Below are 19,243 nucleotides of genomic sequence, written 5' to 3'. Positions count from 1 at the left end.
GCTGTTACCACTGCCTCTTTCTGTGCCATACCTCATTATGAAGAGTACACGTGGACATATGAGAAAAGATAAATAAGAACAATTCTTCAGTGGGAAAACTTGTCATGAAATTTCAAATAGGATTTCCAAACAAATGCTCAAAAAATACAGTTTGCACATTTACAATGTTTTAAAATGAGTTTATTCTAAGTAAAAATGACTAAAAAATTGATGCAGCTTGAAGAAGAAATCCTAATCTGCTGACTTTACCCTTTTGGAATATGGGAGTTAATAAAACAGTACCATTGGCATCCACCTAACAGTCATTTTGTGCTCTTGGTGCTTTTCTCTCCTTTATATTCTGGATGAATGTTTTTGTGCTTTTTTCTCTTACCACTATTAGCACCTTACAAAACAGTAGAGGAAGGGGCCATGGATCATTTTGGAAACAGAGCTACATAATTTAAAATATAATTGGCATATAATGCAGTTAAAACTTTTATTTCCATGGAAAGATTTTTTAAATATTTTTTTGGCATCCAAAAATTCGACCAGTGACTTACTGATATTACAGAGCTAGCTAAGAGTCCACATCCTAGTGACTCCCATTTGCAGGAATTATCTGATGTATTTGAGTGCTTCTGAAAGCACCCTTTCTCTATGGTAGTGGTCTTGTTACTTTTAAAACACGGTTCTTGAGTCAGTTTTTTAAAATGGGTCTCCAATAGTGCAAAAGCCCAAGCCTGCAGCTGATTTCAAACCTGCTTCATCCATATTTGATGCAGTCTACTTTCAGACAAATATATACATATACACACATTTCCGTCAACTTTCTGAACATCTCACAGGAAAATATTTGGTTCTCCACCCCTCCCTGGCACAGCCCCTCTTGTGAGGTTTGGAGAGGAGGCTTTTGATCCAGGTCAGCAATGAGCAATTTCCCCCTCGAGGGTCTCGTATCTACATGAGATAATAATGAACACACACCCTAATACTGCACTCTCAAATTAACCTTCCTGTGTGGGAAGTGAAAAACCCCAACAACAGAAACAATTAAACTTTTCTGCTCTAGCTTTACCCTCTTGATGAAAGGAAGCATGTTTACCCAGCAGTTACCTAGGGAATCTGTCCTACTTAAGTTAACAAAGACCTCCATTCTGAAAGAGAAATCCAGCCTAAATCCCGGACTATCTGTTTTCTGGCAAACACCCAGGAATATGGATTTAAATTATATTATCAGTGTTATATTCAGACTATATGGAAGACTACAAAATAGAGTTTCTGTAATAGAAGGGGAAGGCAAATGGGAAATGCCATTAGCTCTGTCAAAGCAGTGTGTGATGAGGTTGGTAAGATTTACCTTGTTTTAATATGAGGAACCCAAGGCACAGCAAGATGCAGTGACTTGTCTGAAATACCTCAGCAAAGCAGGGACAGGACTCTGTCTCACCTGGTGCACTTGAAGATAACTTATGAGTGGCATATGGCAAAGCACTCACCTCTGATATACCTTATTTTACATTTATGGAGCTGAAGCTCCTGGGACTTGTTTTACAAGTAAGGCACACAGACACACTTTGCGATGCTTATTATACACAGGTTTCTGCTTCATCATATACTTATGTTTTGATATATTTTGAGAATCTCACTTAAATGTCAGCAGGACCACTGGTTTTTGCTGATAAAACTTTTATGCAGCATGGGCTTCTCCTGCTAACATTATTTCAGATTGCTAAGCATACGTATCAGTCCAAAAGAATTTCTCTCATTATATTATCAACCATCTGTCTGGGTATGAAATTGAATGTTAAAATTTGATTTTCACAGAATCATGCCAAAGGCAATTTTCAGTTTCCTCAGAACAGATGATTTTTGGAGCCTATTCATTCAGCTTACTGCTGCTAGTGACAGTTGATAATAATAATCATGATGATAAAAATGTCATTTCTGAGTTGCTGAAAATGTGTGGGGCAAACCTAGAAATATAATCAGAAAGACAGCCTTGCAACTAAACTAGAAAATGTATATAAGAAAAAAGTGTGCAGAAATAAGAATGATTAGAGCAATGCAATCATGAAATTGCTCACTCTCAGATTATGCCTGTCATCTCTGTCAAACCTTTGGATTCAACAGCAGCAGACAAATATTTGGATTCATAAGAGCCCTGAGTCACAGTCATCTGCTATTTTTTCAAGCAATTAGCATCTCCTGGCTGCCTTCTTATTCTCCCATTTTGGGGCACAATCTTCCTTTTATTTTTAATGAACAGCTAGTGAGTTTCATCTTCTGCTGAAGCCAAGTTCAGTGGCTCAGGGGTTTGCAGTAGGGTCTAGGCTTACATGCAGGTTAAGGATGCCTGAATGAGCTACTGCCACAGGTCCCCCTAAGTGATGAGTCCCACCACTGAAAGACAATCTTGTCATCTCTCTGCTATTACAATCATGGGAGTACTTCCCAGCTCCTGGGCCTGACTGCACAGCCCAGGATCTCTCCAAGGCCTATGTCCAAACCATGCTATTCCCTTAAGTTTTCTGTGTAAGGCAGGTCTGCAGTGATGGAGCACAGACTTCTGGTGTAAAATAGAACATTCACTGGCATGGCAGCATCTGGGAGGTGATATCAGAGAATGCACGATGTGCTGACCAGAGAAGTTCTTCAGAGGTCTTCAGGTGCCATGTTGGAAAGTCAAGAAACTCTTTGGAGACTATGGCCCTCTCCATCTCTCTCAAACCCCAAAGTTGTCCTCTGTCTTTCATTATTATCTCCTAAAAAGGAAGACGTAATTGAGAAGGCAGAATTCACTTACTACTGAAGTCGTCCCAAGCTTCCTCACTTGCTTTACCTCTTAGAGTGAAAGAGGCTAGGCAGATCTTTTTTTCATTCCTTGAGTTTACTTAGCCTATCTTTGGTGCCTAGAAAGGAAGAACTGAAGACAGGTAATAGACATCAGATAGACTCTGGAAAGCAGCAGCAATCCAGGAGCGGTAAAGATCAACAAGATATTTGCTTAGGTAGTGAGTTTCATATGTAGTGGCCAATCTCACAAATTATTCCTTTAAAGATGGGGATGATGATCACCTTCATTTCATTTTCTAGGTTTTACTGCTGATTGATTCCTACTGGTTTTAAGAAACCAAATGCAGCAGCTCCCATTCCCTCCAGCGAGATCTAAGGGTGCTTGGCCTTGGCTTTGTAGCTACCTGGGTCTCCAAAGCAGTAGACACAGCTGTCTGATTTCTGGTATTTGTCCAGACTAGATTTTGCTTTTGTTTCTGGTGAAAGAGTATCGGTTTGTGGGGAATGGACTCTGCCTTGATCTTATCTCACTTTCACCAGAGAGAGCAACAGACAGGATCAGGATCGTTGCTCTGAGCAGGATGCAGAAGTGCTGCAGATAGGTGAAGGCAATGGCCTCCTGGTACAGAGAGAAATTCTGAATGCATCCAAGATGAACAAAGTTTGGCCTAACTGTTACTTGAAAGTCAAAAAAAAAGAAAGGAGACGTTCAGAAACTTCTGCAGTTTTTACTCAATTATCACAGAAAATAAAAATCCTAGAAACTTATGGTTCATATTAATGAAAGGTGAACATCTTGTATTCCTGGTGGGATTAGCAAAGTCATAATGAATTAATGCCTTCACAGGCTTTGGCCTGTGATGGTGATTTTAGAGCTGATTTTCTTGAAGATGTTTAGGTATGAAGAGAAGCATCCTTGGAGAGGGGAACTGAAACCAAAGGAGAAGCATACTCCTTGCTGACTCGAGGGAGAAAATGGTCTTAGTACAGGAAAGTTAGACAGGTCAGTGGCAGGACCAGTGTGCTGCTTTGCTGCAGGTTGCTCGTATCTGCGATGCTGCATGTAAGAACGTAGCTGCCTGTATGGTGGTCTGCTTTCTCCTAGTTTGCTAAATAAAGAAATAAAACCAAAACCTTCTGATACAATAGGAGAGAGGAAACCTGTTCAGTTCAGACAGTAAGCAAAGCTCATGTGAGTGCAAAATAAATGGTTTATATTACTGCTTTTTAAATATAATGTTTAAAACATCACTTGCAACACATAATTAACTTTCTTCTTGTTAAAGAAAGACATTGATCTAACAATTTTATATGAAGGGCAGTCAATTTATTAATGTATCTCAGCTGACATTTTGCCTGACTCGCTTTGGGTATGGGTGAAATTGGTGTACTTCCCTGTGCTGTGCCAATGTCTTGACAGCATTTTGAATATAATCCATTGCAAATTTCTATTTGGGTGTGGGGTTGGAGACAAAGAACCACACTCACAATTCAGGAACAAAGGGGACACTGCTATTTTACTTCACAAGCACTGGAGAGCAATCAGTCTCTTCCCTTAAAACACATGAAAAAGTAAAAAGCAGTTTCATAAAAAAAGGATATGAAGAAACCCCAACGTGCTTCTGGAATTATTTCATAAAACACCTTACTTCATTAAAAGCTATTGGAAAGTTGTTCTTTGCAGTACCTGTGACATACATATTGGCAGCTAGATAAATAATGAAAGATCATCAGAATTGAAGAGACTATAATGTTAGTTGAAACACCCATCTGAAACCAGAAACAATCTACTATTTATATTGCAAATATTTTAACATTATTATATCTTTAATTATTTATTTCAGTTTTTTGAATCATCAGTGTTAAGTGAAAGATAATTAGTGGTATCTGATTACATTTCTGGAATTTCAATAATGCCAAAAGATTACATTATATCTCCAGAGGTTAAAAAAAATCCAAGCAACCAAAAAACCCAACCCCAAACTAAAAAACCCAGTGAAGTACATGCGAGGGAAGTTAAGGTTAGTTTGGCAAAGAGTAGGATGGATAAAGCAATGTGGATAAATAAAACTCTGGCATAACGTTTGAAATATGTTCTATATTTTACGATTTAGTCCAAGTTTTTCAGTGCCTAATGAGTAAAACATTAATATTAATTTGGAAATTTTGCTTTTACAGTTTATTTTGTTTAACTAAAAATAAATTAGAAATCTCAAGAGCTATCCTGCTTACAGATAAAGAAGAGAACTTCTGTGCTGGGACAAAGAACATTTATAATCCTAGATTTAAGGGTGAAAATGCCAAGAAAGTATAGATCTAGGAGGATAGCAGCAATATGGAGCTACTCAGGACCAGTTTTGTAACAGGCAGAGGCTGAACTTCAAGCAAAATCTCTTACCAGGTAACAGAATCATGAAGTCACATCCAAGCATCTAAGTGGCATGACATTGAAACATGTCAAGCACCACCAGATTAGTACTGCTAAAATCAGGCCTGCTAATTAGAAAACCCTGTTGGGTAACAGCATCACAGCATCACTTCAAAAGAGGATGATTTTGAGTCCAATTTCAGCAGTTAGTAAAAAACCCCAAACAAGCACAACAAACCAACAACCAGAAAATCTTGACTTGTAAAGCTGAAGCATGAACCTTTATACTTATGTCAGTTAAAGGTGAATTTGATTTAGATGGTGAAAGTTAGGTATCAGTTTCAAAACATTTGGCTTCAGGTAAGCAAGTGGAAGAGCAGAAGCATGTCTGGGCATAACGGGAAAAGCTGTAAAACTGTGTCTGTAGCCCTTCTTCACTCTTCTGGTGATCCTCCCTCAGCTGACTTGCTAATTCTTTGTAGTTGATAAGAAGATAACAGCAAGGATAAAGTCTGCATATAATCTTGAGAACCTCAAAGTTCATGACAGGAAAATTCAGATTTTTTGGATAAATATTCATAGCTATATATTTATATATTTATATATTTATATTTCAAGTTCATGTTCAGGCCCCAAATGAGCCAGGAATGTATGTCTAAACTAACACAAACAAACTCACCATCTCTAAATATATTAGATTAAAGCATCCATGGATTTGAAACCCTGAGCAATGTTATATTTTTATTTGGTCTTAATGCTTTCAGTACCCAAAAGCAAGTAAACTGCAGCATAGTGCTCTCATCCTGCTTTTACTTTCAACTTTTTTCCGCTCCAGCCAAGAGACATCTCATTCCCATCTTTGTTCAACCGAAGTCCTTTTTTCTGGAGAGCTCTGTTATCTCTGGTACCTTGATGTGTTTCCTTCCCCCTGAAAACTGCTAAGCAGGATGGGCAGATGAGAGACAGGCAGAAAGACAGATAGGCCTGCTCTTAGTCCAGCTCTCACTGCAGTAGAGCTAGAGGAGGGGTCGCAGGAGTCTTGCTGGCTGGATGCTTCTCGCAGTGCCTTCAAACGTGTTGCAAGGAGAGTTAATCCCTTAATGTTGCCTCCTTCCTGAGAAGAAGGACAGATGAGAGAAAGGAAAGCAGTGCCTTTCCTTCTAGCCCTTAGAGCCTGTACTCTAATTAATGGGTATGCCTGGTGATTAGAGAAGTCCCAGTGCAGCCTTTTTATAGCAATGACCAGGTATTTGTAGATGCTGCTGCAGGGCATGGTCAGCAATCTTCATCTGCTGCCTTTGCTGAGGCTCAGGGAGCATTTGCACTTCCACAGCACTAACAAACCAGCTCTCATGGCAGTACTGGGGAGTGTGATCGTTTCTTTTCAACTGACTTTATAGTCTAGGTATGTGAGCTACAAGCAAAACATGCAGTTTCTTGTCTAATCTGACGGCTCAGGCAGTGATTGCTGTGTGAATTGCATGACTAATAGCACAAAGATATTCTTGATCCAGCCTTAATCAAGTATGAACTGGGTCCCTGAAAAAGTAGCCATTTGTTTGGATGTTTTTACCATTTTAGTCATCATGACATTGATAATGACTTCAGGTGGTGCCCTGCCCCTCCAAATTATTTTGGTGCATGGACACCTGTGTCTTTTTTTCAAGACATATCTTTGCGGTGCAGCCTGCATCTGGGTGTTAAGGCACAACGAGAAAGTGGAAGTCATAGGGTTCAGCAATCATCATTGCTGTATTGCCATTGGCAACAGTAACCAGTAAGGTTAATATCACCTCTCTAACACAGTGCTTTATTAAAAATTAGTAATTAGACATGAAAGTCACTAAGTAAAATAAAAATATTTTAAGAGGTCAGATTTTTTAATAATTTTCTGTGTGAAAAAGCCAAAGTGACAGGCTTAAGCCTGGAATATGTATTTTAATATTTCCATAATATAATACTTCTCTTTTATATTTTATTTACATAACATATTACACATCAACTTCTTTAGTGCAGTGGCATTGTTATTTTCTGGTTTTATATCAGCACTGGTAATGTCGGCATCTGAACTTTTTTATGTTTTAGACAAAGCCTGTCGAGCGTTATGTCTGGCTGAGGATCTTTGTATATTCTGTGCTTGCATACTGAACTTATGAGAAGATGTCTTAATAAAGATATTAAGTGGACACAATGACATAAATATGTATCACATCACTAGCCATGGATATCAGACCATAGTTCCCTTTAGCCTAACAGCTTGAATCTGAGAGTGGCCAACAGCAATTGCTTGGTTTAATAGCCAAGCTCAGAAAGGAACTCATGAAAGAGGGTCATTGGTGGTTAGGAACTTCATGAGCTGGAAGTTGCATCCATACAGCTAAGCCTAACAGTATTTGATGCACTGTTAATGCTTCATTAATTGAACACTTTTATACCACCAAAACACCCTGTGGCAGTGAGTTCCTCCAATTTGGTTGGGTGCAATGTGGAGAAGTTCTTCCTTCTGTTGTTTTAAACATTAGGACTTTTTCACTGAATGCAGTCTGTTGTGAGAGCAATAAGTTGTCGTTCATTAGTCGCCTTCTCCAGGTCATTTACTGGCATCTTACTGAATGATGGGGCCTTACACAACAAAATAAAGAGCATACCTTCTAAGAATGACAACTAAACTTCTCTTTTAATCAAGAGTAAGCCTTCCCTGCAAATAACCATCATTATGTACTATTAAGGATTAATGTGGTGCGTTGCTGGAAATAAAGATCAGCTTGTTTTATCTCTCCAGTTGTTCTGGATTCTGTCTTTCATCTCTGGGAAGTGACTGACCCAGAGATTATTGAATTCATGGGAATGGATGTCTCTGAGTTCCCTGAACTTTGGAATAGGTCCCATGAGGGGAAATCTGTTTCTGTAGGTGAAATGGGTTTCCCCATATATAGTATAGCAAGAAGCATCTCTACAGGAGGTTTGAATCCCCATCCATGAAGCTAAATTATGTGAATCAGGCTTCTAATTTATTCTCCTGATATAGGCACTTTTGTACACCTGTCTAGTTTGTTAGGCCTTGCAAACCCTCTGTTGAAGAGCAGATGGTGGAAATTTCTCACATCTCTAAGTCGAAGAAATAAAACCCCCCAGGGTGTAAAGGGGATCACCTGAGGCTGGAGCAGCATTTAATAAGCTGTCTACTATTTCCCATGCCTATCATACCTACTGTGTGGACCAGCTTTCCCTTACATCCCTCCAAGGCCTGGGTTCATATAACCTGCTTAAGTTAAGCATTACAAATACCTCTATTGTCAATAGAGTGTCACCTGCTCCAGACAGATCAAAGATGAGCCTCGAGAGATGGCTCTTTCTGACTCTTTAGAAAGTTGAAATGACTGTGCTTCTAGCATCACACTCTGTGGTGCCTTTGTTGGGCAGGCACTTAGTCAGACAGGTGGGATTTATCTGTGCCTGAGTTCTAAACTCTGTGTGAACTGAAGATGTGACCAACCCTTGCGCTGGTCAGTTGGTGATGGGCAGGCTCACAGTGTGTTATTCCATTGTTCCTCTGTCAGCTTCTGTTGCAATCTGGCCCATGGACATTTCAGACAAGTTGCTGAAGAACATCCAGACTGGGTTGGGTACTTATTACAAGCCTAATTAAAAGGAAGCAATTATTGGGATTACATATACGACTGAGATTCTGTGCAAGCAAATATCCACTTTGGTATTTATTGAAGCTTCTTTTTAAAAATACTTCCTACAAAATTATTTGTCTATTAATTTGCCTTAATTATGTATACAATACAGAGATTTAGATTTCTTATGAAGTTCTGCATTTTATCCAGATCTGTTTCCTTTTGAATCTTGAGAGGCTAATTTTCTGTTTTGGTCACCATCACATGGAGGAAACTCTGAAAAGTTTGAGATCCCACTTCTCTCCAGTTTAATTAACACAACTTTTACTACACCTGTGAAATCTCCCTGCTTTCTGTTGTCTACTCACAGTTTTCACAGACACCACAACTCCCAACACCCATGGAGACAACAGCGCTGCCTCTGAGCACAGGGGGAGCCAACAGGACTGCAGAGACTGATGCCAAGTGCTCACTCACCTTGTGTATGATATCTAAAGGACACATGAAAAATTTTAAGTCATGCTTAGTTTAAATCATTTGAACAAGCATTCTAGGTATATGACAAAATCTCGGGAAATAGGTATTCTCCATGTTGACTAATCTAGTTTTTGTTTGTTTGTTTGGTTGGTTGGTTAGTTGATTGGTTGGGATTTTTTTGCTATTCCCCCCCTCTGGGGGTTTATGTGGAAAAATTGCCTCTAGGAAACCCTTTTAAACCAGCTGATATGTATTTTTCTAATTTTGTTTGTATGGCATTTTGGCTAAAATGCTTCAGACCTGAGCCATACAAATCTAAAAATGTGTATTTTTCCACTAGTGCCTGGTACACACCCCCAGTGGCACTATGAATTTGCAGTACTTGTAGGGGGTGCTGAGCCCCTTGGCATCTTAGGGGATGTCTCAGGGGTGTCCCTCAGGGCAGACCTTGTCACTGTGGTAGATCATCCCGTGGTACCTGCAGTGGGGATTTTCATTCTCCAGACCTTTACCATGCCCTCCACCCTTCCCCACCTGCAGCTTCCTCCATTGCTGAGGAGGGCTCCCTTGCTGCTATGAAAGATACACAAGTTTTTCCAGGTGCTCTCTCTGATCATTTGGTATATCTAATCCATGCATGAAATATGACACTGTACTTGAAGACACATTCAGAAATTAATCAATATGATGGGAATGTATAATCACCTTGCATCTGCCAAAAGATGTTGAGATACCCATGCAACATCAGACAATATTACGTTGTCTGCCATTTCACTGAATTCACAGTCATCCCCTCCTTGCCTTTCCTCTGCATCTGTTACTCAGCTAGAGATGTTCTGAAATTTGACCTTGAGACAAAGCTGGCTTTTGCAGCAAATTTAGAAAAAAACACAACCCCCCCACATGCTATCTTTGAGCTTCCAGGATATTTTGGGTTTCTTTTACACAAAGACATAAGATGGGAAGGTGGAGCCAACAAAAGAAAAGCAGGTATTAAGAATAAGGATAAGTCTTCAAATAATGGATTTCACACTAGTACTTAGTTCTGTAAAAAGGTAAATCATTACCAGCAGTTTATACCTTTATGACTGTGATGCATAAATGATGTTGCCAGAACAAGCAAAGATTAAACACTAAAAATGTCTCAATCACTGTTAAATATAAAACTGATGCCTCAACAACCCCAAAAAAAAAAAAAAAAAGAAAAAGAAAAAGGAATCATGGTCATAATATTAGCAAGTTATCCAGTTGGTTTCACAAGATATGACAGTGCACATGTAATTAGACAAGGAATGAGAGTGGTGAAAATGGAGAGGTGTGGCTTTATAGTGCACTGAGTACTGGCACACACCTAAGAAAACAACCAGTCACTCAGGAAGCTGATAAACAGTTTCTGTACCCCACATCCAAGGTGATAAGCTGAGCTCCAGCAAGGCAGAACGCTTCATCCACTGATTCAGCTGTGTACCTGAGCAATGCAGGTTTGCCAAACTAGCTTTAGAAAGGTGTGTGAAACCTAAGTCTACTTCAACCAAGCACTGACTTCAAGTTGACGGGGAGAGTGCAACTCCAGGAAGCAACACAGAGGGTACTGTATGTTCTGCAAGGATAGGCTACTCTGCTAACCATATATACTCTTTCTGCCCTCCCACCTTTGGACTATGGGCTGACTGTAACTGTGTCTATCTTTTTTTGTTAATTACTGGCAAGTGTCTTATCACAGAATGGTTTGACTTGAAAGCGACCTTAAAGATTATCTAGTTCTATCCTCCCTATGGATAGAGAAACTTCCATGAGATGAGGTTGTTCAAAGCCTTATCCAATCTGGCTTTGAGCACCTCCAGGGATGATTCGTCCACAAGTTCTCTGGGCAACCTATTCCAGTGTCTCACCACCCTTACAATAAAGAATTTCTTATATGTCCAAACTAAACTTACCCTCTTTCAGTGCAAAGCCATTCCCTTTAGTCCTATCACTACATGCCCTTGTAAAAAGTCCCTCTCCAACTCTCTTGAAGGCCCTCTTCAGGCACTCAAAGGCTGCTATAAGGCATCCCTTGGAGCCTTCTCTTCTCCAGACTGAACAACTCTCTCAACCAGTCTTCATGAGAGAAGCCCTCTGATCATATTCATGGCCCTCCTCTGGACTTTCTCCAACAGGTCCCCATCCTTCTTATGCTGAGGGCCCCAGAGCTGGATGTAGCACTCCAGGTGGTGTCTCACAAGAGCAGGCAGAGGGGCAGAATCATCTCATTTGACCTGCTGGCAATGCTGCTTTTGATCTAGTTCAGGTTGCGGTTGGCTTTCTGGGCTACAAGCGCACATTGCTGGTTCATGTTGAACTAAAAGCTCCAGGTTGTTCTCCTCAGGGCTGTTCTTAATTCATTCTCTGCCAAGCCTGTGTTTGTGCTTGGAATTGCCCTGATCCAGGTCCTTGCATTTTGCAGTACCTTGCACTTTGCTTTGTTGCACATGGGCCCACCTCTCAAGCCTGTCCATGTCCCTCTGGATGCCATCCAGAGGAAGGCATCACTTCCCTCTGCTGATTGCACACACAGCTTGGTATCAGCAGCAACTTGCTGATGGTGCACTCAATCCCACTGCCTGTGACACTGACAAAGATGTTAAACGGTGTTGTTCCCAGTAGCAACTCTGAGTAATGCCACTCATCAGTGGTATCCATGCAGACATCAGGCCACAGCTGACCATAATTTTTGATTTGTGACCATTCAGCCAATTCATTATTGACCAATTGACCATCCATCAAATCCCTGTCTCTCCAGTTTAGAGACAAGGATGTTGTGCTAGACAGTGTCAAATGCTTTGCACAGGTCCAGGTGGATTACATCAGTTGCTCTTCCTTTATTCACCAACTTTGTAACCTGGTAACAGAATACCACCAAATTTTTCAGGCATGATTTACCCTTAGTGAAGCCATGTTGACTGTTATCAATCATATTCTTATTTTTCATTTCCCTCACCACAGTTTCCAGGAGCATCTGGTCCTTAGTCTTGCTGGGCACTAAGGTAAGACTGACTGACCTGTAGTTCCTTGGGTCTTTCTTGGTTATCTTTTTAAAAATTGGGGTTATGTTTCCCATTTTTCCATCAGTGGCAACTTCACTGGACTGCCAGAACCTCTCAAATATGATGGATAGTGACTTAGCCACTTCCTTGTCCAGTTCCCTCAGGACCTGGGGATGTGTCTCATCAAGTCCCATGGATTTCTGTACCTTCAGGTTCCTTAGTTGTTTTTGAACCTGATCTTCTCCTACAGCTGGCAGTTCTTAATTTTCTCAGTTCCTGTCTTTACTTTCAGTGACTTGGGTGGTGTGGAGGGAACAATTGCTGATGAAGATTGAAACCAAAAGTCCTTGAGTACAACTGTCTTCTTCTTATCTCAGGTAACCAGATCTCTCATTTCCTTGTTGAGAGGACCCACATATTTCCTAGTCTTCTGTGTATCACCAACTTACCTATGGAAACTTTCCTTGTTGCCCTTTATGTCCCTGGCCAAATTTAATTCTCTTAGGGATTTAGCTTTCCTAACCTGATCTCTGGCCACTAGGACAATTTTCTCTTTATTCCTCCCAGACTACCTATCTGTGCTTCCACCCACCATGGACTTCCTTCTTGTGTTTGAATTTGTCCAGGAGCTCCTTGTTCATCCACACAGGGCTTCTGGTGTTCTTGCCTGACTTCCTTATTCCTGAGCTTAGAGGAGGTTATCATTGAATATTAACCAGTGTTTTGGAGCCTCTCTTTCCTCCACACTGTATTCCCTGGTGCTTTATGAAGCAGATGACTGAAGACGCCAAAATCTGCCTGATGTGAAAGGTAGGGAACTTGCTGTGCACCCTCCTCACTGCTGTGAGGATCTCAAATGCCACCAATTCATGGCTGCCCCAGAGCTTCACGTTCCCTGCCAGCCCATCCCTGTTTGTAGAGCAAGGTCCAGCACAGCACTGCTTTTTGTTGGCACATCTGTCACTTGGAGAAGGAAATTACTATTGGTGCATTCCAGGAGCCTTCTGAATTGCTATGTTGTCCCTCCAACAGATATCCTGGCAGCTGAAGCCCCACCATGAGCACCAGGGCTTGTGAATGCTCCTATCTGTCCATAGTGAGTCTCATCTACCAATCTTTCTGGTCCCATGGTCTGTAGCAGACCCCCACTATAAAACCACCTGTCCCTGCCCTCCTTTTAATCCTGACCATTAAGCTTTTGGTGGCTCTTCATCCATCCCCAAGCAGAGATCCATGCACTCCAACTGGTCATTGACTTAGAGCACAACACCCTCTCCTTGTCTTCCCTACCTGTCCTTCCTAAAGAACCTCCATCCTTCCCTTCCCTTCTAACACTCCAGTTGTAGGATCCATCTCACCATATCTCTGGTCTCCATTATGCCAGCAAGATCATAGCCTGCAGGCATGTGCACATCTCTAACACCTCTTTTTTATTCTTTGTGGAAAAGAATTTGGGTTTAGTCATGTTCATAAAAAACACAGTGTTGTATAATTGATTTATAGTAGTAGCAGTATTATTAATAATGGTAATAAAAATGGGAAATCATAGAATAACAACAGCCTGAGTTGGAAGGGTTGCACAAGGGTCATTGAGTCCAGGTCCTGGCCCTGGAAACATGAAAATTTTTGTGTGGTGTGCAATAGAATCTTCCTTTGAAAGAAATATTTGGGGTTTTTTTCCCTCCAAGCAATTGCTCAGATATTTCAGACTTGAAAGGAGCAGCAAATAAAACCAGAAATGTGAAGAATCTATAAAAACAACCTTGTCAGAATAAAGGAATGCTGAATATATCAGATAATGGGACTAGGTGCCTATAATAAGCTTATAGGAGAAATTTGTATATTATGAATGCTATTGGTTCCCTCTGTGTGAAACACATGATCTTCTAAAATAAGCTGACGTTGACTCCGGCGAGGGAAGACATGCAGACAATCAATGTGATTGATAATGCAAGCTTCAGTTTATTGAAATCAAGACTTTGCTTTTATACACTCAAATATGCATACTTGTCACTTCTCTATTGTCTATTGATGCTGGGTAAAAAACTACATTTTACACGTATTGCTAATGTTGCGATTCAGGGTTCCTCCTCATTCCTCATGGTCAGTACATCTTGTCAGCATGTCCTGTTGTCTATCTATAACAGGATTGTCAGGAACACTGCGTTTGTGTCCTTGCCTTCTTTCTTTATTCTCGTGATTTCTGTTCTCCCGATTTCCTTATTCTGCAGCTAGCAAGAGGCTTACAAAGGCCTGCTGATTTCTGCAGTTAGCAAGAGGCCTACTTATGTCAAGCTAAAAAGGTGTTTGCTTGTACAGCTCTTCCAGGGACCTGCGTCCCTGATCTTCTAACCATTCTTCAACAATAAGCTAATAGTCCTCTTCTCAACAGCTGTCAAAAAAGCTAAAAGAAGGGTAATAAGTCAGCCTCACTCTACTGGTACAACCGGATTTAGGAAATGGCTGAGAAAGACACTGACACAGTTGGTAGTTTGGCATGGAAATTGCTAAGAAAGCAAAAAGCAGACTGTCATCCTCTTTAATAAACACAGCTCTTTCCACTTATACCAAATCCATAGATTAGAGGGAGGAACAATGTTTCTAAGAATCCTGTTAAAATTCAATCATGATTTATCATGAATAAAAAGCCAATTCTTCAAAAACAAGCCCTACCAAACCCACCAGCTCCCAGTATGGACACTATGTCAGCTATTCTTTGCTGTTGATCACCAGAAATGGCTGGAAAAATCTTATCTGATGCATTTCAGATAAGAAATGGCACAATCATGGAGTTTCTCTTTTTATGGAAAAAAATTAACATTTTACCATAAAGTTTAAATGATTTGAAGAAAGGTCATCAAAACCTTCAATTTTTTCTAAATCACATCTGATTTTATTCCTTACTTCAGAAAAGTATACAGTGCATGTTCAACCAGTTTTTGAGGAGGAGGAAGCTATATGGAAAAGTTTGAGGAATCTGCAAATAAGTAGTTTGTGGTGGGTGCCGTGAGCTGAGTTTGCACTTGAAACATTTTCCTGGTGAAGAAAGCACCACCTTCATAAAAGGTGGCACTTGGACAGACATAGGATGCAAAACTAGAGAGCTGGACCACCAACACCAATGGAAGAACATTCTCAAAACCCGGTTTTCACTCTCAGTTGTGATTTTCCAGATGCTTCTCCTGGTCGTCCTGCCCCAGCTGGTGCAAACCGCGCTTGTTCAGAGAGGAGGATGAATGAATCCTCTCGCTGTGCTGGTCACTGTTGCCTTTCATTAACCTACCACACCAATTTCCTCGCAAGCACCTTTCCTTTGGGGCGTGGTTTTAAGAGAAGTGGCTGGTGCAATAAACTCCTTCTCCCCTTGGCCTGCTGAGTTAGGTTGCTGCACCAGAGGAAGCAGTTCATAGTTTTAAGGCTAGAGGGGACCATTACAATAATTTTACTTGTCATGCATTAGAAACAAAGTACATAATTCAGAACATATCTGGTCCTGATGCAAAGCTTTTACATGCTGGAGATTCCATTGCTCCCCATGGTTATTTGTTTAATGTTTATTTTACTTCCATCTGTAAAATTGGTACTGCATTTATAGCTTGTGTTTTTCTAGCATACAGATTTCAGCTTTGGATTCTTGTTTAGTTTACTGAAGTTAGAGAATCCTCTAATGACCAAATTTTCTACTCATGCACATAATTATGGCCTATGAAAATATCTATGGACCTTTGTGCCCCCAGTCACAAGAAGTAACACCAGCAACAGGTGCAACTCGCTGTTCCTCCTGGAAGTCATGAGCTGCAAGACATTTTCCTCAGTCTCCGTTTGCAAAAGCAGTCTCCATCTTTTAATCAAGAGCTCCCAGTTTTCCTTGTCTTTGAATCTAAAATATGCAATTAGATTTAAATACCTAGATGGCTGATTACATGCTACCAGCAACAGACTTAAAGAGGAGAGAAAAAAGAGGTAGGCAACAGTCATTCAAGAACTCTTTGTAACTGGTTATCGATGTAAGTGACAGAGTGATTGATGAGGGGATGTTGGACTTGGTATCCAAACACTCCCTTTCTACCCACCATAAATCCCCTGAACTCCAGGCCACAGTCTGCTTTGCTCATCCTTCTCCCTTCCTCATGCAATCAGCCATGCACTGGAAAAATGATCCTTTAGAGAAACTATGTCTCCCAGAAAGAAGTAACCAGAAAGGCAATATGCATATCTGAGGAGGAGTAGGAGTAGTTTTTTTTTCTCCTTCCACCTCCTAAACTGAATCCATCAGTAAGGGTGGAAACTCCAGTTGTAGGAGCATAACATCTATGGCTAAAGAGGAAAGGAGCTGAGTGGGCCCAAACCATTCCCAAAATATTTGGGGTAAAGTCTTAGTGCAGTTGGGGATAACAGTAAGAAAAATAAACCTGTTTATTTCTCTGAGAAAAAGATACTGTGGCCAGTCTCATTTGCAGAAGGGAATGCACATATTTTAAATACAATTGCTGTGTTACTTGCTTTCCAGGACAGAAAAGGAAATTAAGATGGAAGAAAACACTGGAATTTCCCTGGCTAGTCTGGAGGAATCTTTAGCTCATTTAACTTTAAACACTTAACTTGGGTAAAGCAAATATGAGCACTGCCTCCCTGGGCAGCCACTGGAGAGGAAGTCTCCTGTAGATGATGAATCAGAGCGTCCAAATTCTCAATTACTTGCTGGAGATACTTATCTCCTCCCAGTGACGACAGAGGGAGCACAGGGTGATGACATTTGGCAAGACAGAGCATCAGCTGAAGCCCTACAGTGAGTTGGCTTTCCATCCTTCTGAAGAAATACCCAGTACATGTATTTCTCCACTTACAGAAGTTATTCCAAATGGTGTGACCACAGAAACAATGTTGTATGACTTAAGTGAGTGGCATGGCATATCTACTTCTAAACCTTGGTTTTTGGGTGTTTAAATGAATTCTTCAGCAGATTTTTCAGTCACCTTGCATTATCAGATTGCCATTTTGGCTAAATACAAAGGAAATACACAAATAATTAAACCACTCTTAAATCTTAAGAAGTTTGTAATACAGGCTGTTTACATACAGTATTAGCTGCAAATTTGTTGCCTAGTCATCTGCAAAACTTTGTGGACACTTGGCACAGAGCTAATGCCGACACCTAAAAAAGGAGAAGATTCTGTGGTTAGGGTGTACTTGTGGCTCATTCCCTCTCCTGTTACCCTTCCCCTATGACACAGTGTCAGGTATCTACTCATGATTCAGCTTTAGAGCTCACACTACCCATTCAATGGAAAATATTGTCCTTTTCTAGAGCAGTTGCTAGAAATCATAATGTAGTCAAGCACCATCAGGGTTCAATCTGGTCATGTACAAGATCAATTGTTCACCCCTTAAAGTATTTTCAATCAAGATTTTTCTTGGTGAACAGAAGTTTTCGAACAGTTTTTATAACTGCAGAAGCTCTTACTCCTTTGCAGCTTCTTTCATCTTTCACTTCATCACTTTATAGCTCTAATTCATCAAGCAGGACATGTAAACTTCCAGAGATAAACGAATACCGTGCATTCCATCAGGCTCATGCTCTGTGGTCCTTTCAGTGCCTTAAACACACGATAGTTTCAAAGCTTTGACAGCTGGCCGGAAAAGAAGCCTCAAGGCTTATGCTGTGTTTAGTTATGCTACCAGCTCACTTCTGCATATCTTGCAAAACAAGCTCTGGTGTCTATGCTGCAGCTGAATTTACAAGAAATTCCACAGAGGGCAAAAGAAAACCTATCCTGTCATTTGCAGATTACAAATTCAGCCAACAAGGGGGCATTCATGCCTCTTAAACTTGGAAATTAACCATATGAGCCACAGCCATGGCAGCTGGATTTTTTCTGGCTTAGAAGTCATATGTGTGTGAGTTGAAATATGCTGATTTTGAGCATGCTTTGAGACATGTACAAGAGAAGGATGAATCACCCCTGAGAGCTGGCATAATTCAAACTGCCCTGGCTGGTGTCAGCAGTAGTCACTGAGCCTGAGGGACAGCTGAGCTCCTTAGTGAGGGGAAAGGAGCCTGCACGGCAATTCTGCAGTGGTATGCAAGGCAGGGGAAGTTTGAATGAGTTGTGCTTGCAATTCCTGCATGTCTGGTTGCCACAGCTCCATCTCTCACAAAGTTATGTCAGTAGGCTGCAGACACCCTGAAGATACACAGGTGACTGAGGGCATGGCATTGCACTGGAGTCCTCTGTTGGGAAGGTTATCTTCACCAGGCACTGCACAGCAGACTTCCTTTGGGTTGCGTTGTGGTTTCATACAGTAAGAGTTAAAGCAATGTTTCCCTCTGCAAAACACAATCCTGCTTTTCCTCCTCCTGCAAGGAGTCCCCTGCAGCCAGAGGAACAAGTTGGGCTTGTAGGTTGCATATATATCAGCCTTTGAACTGAACTCTACCTTCAGTTACGGCTCCGTGAGTTAGAATAAGTCTTGCCCTTCACTGAAACTAGCTGGGAAGTTTCATCGCTGATGCAGAGGAAAGATGACAGTTCCAAGAGAAATTTCCCAGTACAACAGCAAAAGGCCAAGTGAAACAAGTTTTTAATATTGTAATCATTAAGTCACCCTTGCTTTCTGAAGACAAACCTATTCAGAAAATAAATTCTTAGCATACTTCTATAATATGGTATTCATTTACCCGAACTGAGCTACAGCTTTAAGTAATACATTATATTTAGAAATCTAAGGAAGTATAAAAAGCATTTATCAGATTTATTGACCTTGTAATTTTAAATTTAAAAAAACCACAAACAAACAGGACTTTTCTGCAAGAAAGAGGTACAGTTTTTCTTCCATTTGTGGGAAATAAAAAGTAACAAGGCTAAAAAGACAAACAAATGAGTCAGTTGTGAAAATTGTGATTTTGCTTGTTTTCCCTGAAGCAAGGGCTTTTAAGGCAGTTTCTGAAACAAATGTTAGCGAAAAATTATTTA

The sequence above is a fragment of the Corvus brachyrhynchos genome, unplaced genomic scaffold (genome assembly GCF_000691975.1).
Source record: "Corvus brachyrhynchos isolate BGI_N302 unplaced genomic scaffold, ASM69197v1 scaffold60, whole genome shotgun sequence".
Classification (NCBI taxonomy): Eukaryota; Metazoa; Chordata; class Aves; order Passeriformes; family Corvidae; genus Corvus; species Corvus brachyrhynchos.
The sequence above is the reverse complement of the archived record's forward strand: the minus strand, read 5'-3'. Positions refer to the sequence as shown.